The sequence below is a fragment of the Nannospalax galili genome, unplaced genomic scaffold (genome assembly GCF_000622305.1).
Source record: "Nannospalax galili isolate Female #2095 unplaced genomic scaffold, S.galili_v1.0 scaffold308, whole genome shotgun sequence".
Lineage (NCBI taxonomy): Eukaryota > Metazoa > Chordata > Mammalia > Rodentia > Spalacidae > Nannospalax > Nannospalax galili.
The window spans coordinates 193,756-201,156 of NW_008359214.1; the positions used below are offsets into that span (position 1 = coordinate 193,756).

General features: G+C 42.3%; 1 long non-coding RNA gene across 1 annotated transcript; it reads left to right on the forward strand.

Annotated features, from left to right (window-relative positions):
• Positions 1-5,062: 5,062 nt before the first annotated feature.
• Positions 5,063-7,197, forward strand: LOC115068390. The gene is made up of 3 exons (XR_003847747.1): positions 5,063-5,238; positions 6,530-6,598; positions 6,991-7,197. It is a non-coding gene; the product is annotated as an uncharacterized LOC115068390 (long non-coding RNA).
• The last annotated feature ends 204 nt before the right edge of the window (positions 7,198-7,401 follow it).

Sequence of the window (7,401 nt, forward strand, 5' to 3'; positions counted from 1 at the left end):
CAATCAGTTGCCAACATTCCTTTTGATAAGATTGGGGTCGGCTGTATGTTTTCCCAGTTCTATGCTGGGTTACTGTCTGGGAGTCTCTTGGGCCACCCTGGCCAACAACTCAAAAGAAGGTATATCCTGTCTGGCATTGTTTTTTGTTATGTAGCCTTTAGCTATACACATGGACTCTTAATTATACTGATCACTTTCATCTTTGGTTATACTTTCCTTTTGGGTGTTTAAGGCCATAGAGTTGGCCCAAATAAACCAATTTATTTTTACTTTTAAGGATGTTTTAGGATCTGTTCCTCAGGGTCACATGGGCTTGGGAGGAGCCCCTGTCTCCTTTCTTTTACCAATTCCATCTATATGAAGATAAGTCAAAGATCCTACTCCACTGTGGGTGGCTTCACTTGGAAGCATAGAAGAAATGTTTCCTCTTTGTTGACCCTCCTCTTTGTAGACTGGACACTGGTTCAAGTCCATCTGGTGGGGTCTCCATGGACTCCTTGATCAAGAGGACAGGTGACTCCCATTAAAATAACCCCATTTGTATCCATATCTCCCTTCTTAACACCTGTTTCATACTGTTCTTCTCTTTCAGGTTCCTTCTTTTCCTTTGCCTCCCTGATTCCTTTTGATTATCCTGGTTCCTGTAGTTATGTCTGGATACATACTCACTTATACGGATTTGGTGCTAGGGTCCACATTTGAGATAGAGGATACATCGTTTGTTTTACTGTGTCTGTGTTATTTCACTTAGTATAACAGCTTCTAGTTCCATCCATTTACCTGCAAATTTCATGATTCATCATTCTTTATTGCTAAGTAGAACTCCATCATATAAATGAACCACATTTTCATTATCCACTCAGCAGTTGAGAGACATTTAGGCTCCTTCCATCTCTCAGCTATTGTGAAAAGAGCAGTAACAAACATGGATGTACAAGTGTTTCTACAATGGGATGAGTTCTTTGGGTACATGCCAATGAGAGGTATAACTGGGTGAAATGGTAGGTTCATCTTTATTTTTTTAAGAGTTCTCCACACTGCTTTCCATAGGGATTGAACAAGTTTGCAATCCCACCAACAGTGGGTGAGCATTCCCCTTTCCTCACAACATCTCCAACATTTGATATCATTTGTTCTCTTGATCTTAGCCAGTCTGACTGGGGTAAGATGAAGTCTTAAAGTGGTTTTAATTTGCATTTCCCTAATTATTAGTGGTGTTGAACATCTTTTAAGATGCTTCTTAGCCATCTTTATTTCTTCTTTTGAGAATTCTCTGTTCAGCTCCTTAGCCTATCTTTTAATTATGTTACTTCCTTTCTTGATTCTTTGTGTTTGGAGTTCTTTGTATATTCTGGATGTTAAACCTCTATCAGATGTGTTGCTGGTGAAGATTTTCTCCCACTCTGTGGGTTTTCTCTTCACTTCCTTGATTGCTTCTTTTGATGTACAGAAGCTTTCTAGTTTAATGTTTAATGTCATTTGTTGATTCTTGGCCTTGTTTCCTGAACAATTGATGTCTGGTTTAGAAAATCCTTTCCTACACCTATATCTTGTAGGTTATTACCAAAGTTTTCTTCTAACAGTTTCAGAGTTTCAGGCTTTACATAGATGTCTTTGATCCATTTGGAGTTGATTTTGAGCAAGGTGAAAAAGGGATTTAGTTTCATTCTTCTACAGGTGGAGATCCAATTTTGCCAGCACCATTTGCTGAACATGCTGTCTTTCTCCAGTGAATGTTCTTGGCCCGTTTGTCAAATATCAGGTGGTTGAAATTGCATGTACTCATATTTGGGTCTTCAATTTTGTTCCCTTCATCTATGAGTCTATTTTTGTGCCAGTACCATGTTGTTTTTATGACTATAGCTCTGTAAAACAGCTTAAAATCTGGTATAGTAATCCCCGTGGCATTGCTCTTAGTGCTCAGGGTTGCTTTGGCTATCCGAGGTCTTTTGTGCTTCCATATGTATCTTAGGGTGGTTTTTTTTCCAATTCTGTGAAGAATGTCATGGAGATTTTGAATGGCATTTCTTTGAATCTATAAATGGCTTTTGGTCAAATGGTCTTTTTCACAATATTAATTCTTCCAATCCATGAACATGGGAGGGCCTTCCATCTTCTGGTGTTTTCCTCAGTCACTTTCTTTAAAGATTTCAGATTTTCATCGTAGAGGTCTTTAATGTCTTTGGTCAGGTTTATTCCGAGATTTTTTTTTTTTTTAGGCTATTGTGAAAGTTGGTTGCTCTGATTTCTTGTTAATGGTATATAGAAAGGCTACAGACTTTTGTAGATTAATTTTGTAACCTGCCACTTTACTGAAAGTGTTAATCATTTCTAGGAGTTTTGGGTGGAATTTTTGGTATCTTTTGGTATAATATATAATCTGCAAAAAGTGATAATTTGATCTCTTCCTTTCCAATTATTACTACTTTAATGTCCTTCTCTTGTCTTAATGCTCTTACAAGAGTTTCAAGCACTATGTTAAAAAGGAATGAAGATAGTGGACAGCCTTGTCTGTTTCCTAATTTTAATGGGAATGCTTCCAGTTTTTCTCCATTTAGAATGATGTTGGTTGTGGGTTTGCTGCATATGGCTTTAATTATGTTGTGGTATATTCCCTCTTGTCCAATTCTCTGTAGGACTTTGAACATAAATGCATGTTGAATTTTGTCAAAGGCCTTCCCTGCATCTATTGAGATGACCATGTGGTTCTTGTGTTTGAGTCCATTTATATGATTTATGATGTTTATTGACTTATGTATGTTGAACCATCCCTACATCTCTGAAATAAAGCCAACTTGATCATGGCAATCTTTTTGATGTGTGTGTGTGCAGTTTGCAAGTATTTTCTTGAGAATTTTTGTATCTATGTTCATTAAGGATATGGGTCTATAGTTTTCTTTTCTGGTTATATTTTTACCTGGCTTTGGCATTAGAGTGATGCTGTCTTCATAGAAGGAATTTGGAATTTCTCCCTCCATTTCTATCTTTTTGAATAAATTATGTAGTACTAGATATAGATCTTCTTTAAATGTCTGATAGAAGTCTGCTGTAAATCCATCTGGTCCTGGACTTTTTTTAGTCAGGAGGTTTTGTATTACTGTTTTAATTTCCTTATGTGTTATGGGTCTGTTTAAGCTGTTGGTCTCTTCTTGATTTAGTTTTGGTGGTTCCCATGCTTTTAGATACCCTGCCATTTCATTTAGGTTTTCAAATTTAGTAATGTATATGTTTTTAAAGTACTCCCTTATAATATTCTGGATCTTTTTGGTGTCTGTTGTGATGTTTCCCCTTTCATCTCTGATTTTGTTGATTTGGAGGTGCTCTTTCTTTCTTTTGGTTAACTGGGCTAGGGGGTCTGTCAATCTTGTTTATCTTCTCAAAAACCCAGCTCTTGGATTTGTTGATTCTTTATATTGCTTTCTTTGTTTCTCTTTCATTAATTTCTGCTCTGATTTTTGTTATTTCTCTTGTCTGCTGGTTTTAGGTTTCATTTGTTGTTGCTTTTCAAGTATCTTGAGTTGCAATTTTAAGTCATTTATTTGTGTTCTTTCTGATTTTTTTAATGTAGGCACTTAGAGCTATCAACTTCCCTCTAAGGACTGCTTTCACCATGTCCCAGAGGTTTTGTTGTGTTGTATTGTCCTTTTCATTTAGTTCTAGGAATACTTTTATTTCTTTTTTAATTTCTCCTTTGACCCATTCACCATTCAGGAGTGTACAACTTACAAAAATTTTTATGTCAGAATTGTTTGTTATGTGGATAGTTTTTTATAGGGTTCAAGTCCAGGTGGTCCCAGACCCAGAAACCATTAGGCCCCTAGGAGGAACTAAGTCAGCCAATGACTAGCCACCTACAAGCTGACAAAACCACTTCAGGAATTGGTGATTCAATGCATTGTGATCACCAGAGCTTGCTCCACAGGCTGACAAACAGGTTTACCAAGCTCTGTATCTTGGAAATCTGTAATTTTAAAAAACATGTATTACAGATGTTTACCTTGATAATAAAGGTACAGATCCCCATGCCCTCCCTGAACAGCCCCAAAACAGCCCCAAACAGCAGAAAAAAAAGTTCTCTTTTTCTGCATTCTTTTCTCTTTATAAGCTACCTCTGTGCAGCCATTAGACTGCTGGTTTCACTGACTCTGGAGTTGAGTCCCAGCCCTGCTAACTCCAAAATAAACTCCTGCTTTGCCAGAGTCCTCTCTGTTTCTGTTTTGATGCAATCCTAACCTTTTTTTATCTAACATATAATGTTGTTGTGACTGGATTGCTGGATTCTCTTAGGGGTCTGGTGGTGAAGACTCTGATTGGACTAGCTGCAGGATAAGGGCTACTGCACTCACCACTGATTTGGCCCTCTGGTCTCTCTCTCTCTCTCTCTCTTTCTCTCTCTCTCTCTCTCTCTCTCTCTCTCTCTACCCTTTTCCACTCCTCTGCTGCCACCCTCCCTCTCCCTGCCATTTGGCACTTTCCTTTTTATCACGACAGTCAGTCACTCCCAGACATAAAGCCTTGGCTAGTGGGCAGCACGACCTCCATGACCATTGGTCGTATGGCACAGTTGCTGTGTCTGCCTAAGCCCACCTGGTGGATTGACCCATCTGTCCCACGTTCTCAAATCTTTTCCTGACCTCTCCCTCTCTCCCCCTCTACCCCCTCTCTTTCTCTCTCTCTTTCTCTCTCCCTCCCTCTCTCCCTCTCCCTCCCTCTCTCCTCTCTCTCCCTCTCTGCCCCCCCATCCTTCTCCTTCTCCATGCCACACTGTTGTGGAAAATCTTGTGACTGATTTTGCCTTTTGCCTTACATACCTATCATGCTAGAATGCAGTGCTTCCTGTTTCTTATCAGAGAAAACTCTGTAAGTCACATGGTTTCCAGGAATCTGAAACTTAGAGAAACTGAAACTTATCGTGCTAATAGGGCATCTGGCCCGCTAGATTGTAATAGGATACTAGTCTGCCATGCTAATAAGCAATCCCATATGCTGTGTTATGATTGGACTATTACCCCTATATAAGCCTGTCATAAAGCAGATCTGTGTCACTGAATCTGGTCTCCTGCATCTGAATGTGGCGATGCTGACACAAACTCCTCACCAACCCTGGGTTCCAGACCAGACGACTGATTGGAGGAACAGAGAGAGCAGGAGAGTGACCATAGCCAGAGGAGAGCAGCCATAGCCGGCAACCACACCATACAGTCATTGGCTCTCCTGATCCTCATTAAAATAGTGCTGGTACGTCAGGAGATCCCATGTTTTCCCCTCGCTAGTCCTGGGAGGCTGCCTCTAGGGAATTTGGGATACTCTCATTTTTGGGACCCCCTCCACAGAGAGATGTTGGTCCTGCACAGGAATTTGGCATGCCTATCCTCTCATGCCTCTTTCCTCTCTTGTCCTCTTCCTCCCAATCTTGCTCCTCCTTTTGGTACTTGCCTTCCCAGTCAGCCTCACTCCCAACCTCTTCTTCCCCTGAAGATACCCATAAGCCTTCTCATTTCCCTTCTTTGTCTCTCATTTTTCTCCTTTATCTCCTCACACTAATCACCCTTTTCATTCTCTTCCTCATCCCTTTAATTATAATGGGCAACCTCAATTCTAAACCTGCTGAACTTGCCCCCTTTTCTTGCTTCCTGAAATCTTTAAAAACCGTAGATCTTCTGGACACTGTTAGACCTAAGTGCCTCAAATTCCTCTGCACCACTGCCTAGTGGCAATACAGGTTAGACAATGGCTCTGTCTGGCCAGAGACAGGAAACTTAGACTTCAATATTTTAAGAGATTTAGATAACCTCTGCCAACTTAACTGCAAATGGTCTGAACTTCCCTATATCCAAGCTTTCTTTGTTCTTCCTGCCTGATCCTCCCTCTGCATTCCCTGCCAGACATGCCAGGTCCTCTTGGCAAGACCCCTCCCTCTGACAGCGACCTCTCTGCGCCCCCTTACTTCCTCAAATCCACCTTTGATCCTGACCTGGCCTATGAACAGTCCCCTCCTTGACCTACACCCCCTTTATCATCCCCTTTCTCCTCTGCCCCCCTTACCCACTCCCCATCCAGTTCTCCAACTGCTGCTGCTGCCTCCATCACTTGCACCTCTGGGGATACTGCAACCTGCCTCCCTGCTGCATCCCCCTCCACTCCACCCTCCATACCCTTGTCTTCCCCAGCCATCCATGCTCACATGCCTCATATGGCACTCCTAAAACACTAGGTGGACTCTCCTGAACATCTCGCTTCCTCAGTTGCCTCAGCAGCTTCCCCACAATCCTTCAACTAGAGGAAAGACAGCTCCTCTGTCTCCCCACAGCCTCAACCCACTAAACTTGCGGGTCTCTACCGTCTCCACAAGGTAGCCAGGGTAGATGGAGTTGTCAGAGTCCATGTCCCTTTCTCTCTTAAAGATATGTCCCAAATAAAGAAAAGATTAGGATCCTGCTTTACAGACCCAGCCTGCTTCATTAAAGAATTCATATATTTAACCCTCAGATATGACTTTACCTGGCATGACACCTTTCTCATCCTCCAGCCTACCCTGACCTCTGCTGAGAGGGAACAACTTTGGAAGATGGCCCAATACTATGCCAATGAACTCCACGTAAGTGATGAGGATTCTACTGCTGGGACTCTTGCTGTTCCCAGCCAGGACCCAGGGTGGAACTATCAGGATGCAAAAAACACGACTTACAGTAGTTGTTTTCCTCCATAAGTTTCAGCAGGTACATACCACACACCCTCCCAGAACAGCCCCAAAGAACAGAAGAAATATTCTCTTTTTCTGCATTTTTTTTCCATTTATAAGTTACCACTCTGCAGCCATAAGGCTGCTGGTTTCACTCACTCCAGAGTTGAGTCCCAGCCCTGCTGACCCCAAAATAAACTCTGGCTTTGCCAGAGTCTTCTCTGTTTCTGTTTCATGGCAATCCCAACCCATCACCTTTTTAATCAAAGTTTTATATGCACTAGGTCATTTTTAATCATTGACTGTAGGAGGAAGTGCAGCCTGGGCTGCCAGAGCATGCATGCAGCAAGCGCAGTAAAACATCCAGCTGAGGCAAACCTGTGTTCTGCCAAAAGACATAGAGACGGCTGACTCGAAAATGGCCTGATACAGATAGCCAATGCGGAACAGACAAGACCTATCAATGGACCAATGGGACACCAGGAGGGGAGATATAAGGGAGCCCCATATCCACAATAAACAAGTCTGCAGCTGCTTGCACTGCCTGCTTCTCACCTGACTCCCGGTGTCTGTGTCGTGACTCTGCCCTGACTCTACCCCCACCCAGAGGGCCCCAGGACACCCACAACATCTGGCACCCAACGTGGGTTCCCCATGCTGGCATGGGCATTGACCTTCCTTGGGTGCTGGCCATCGTTGTGGTAGCCGCTTTTCTCTTC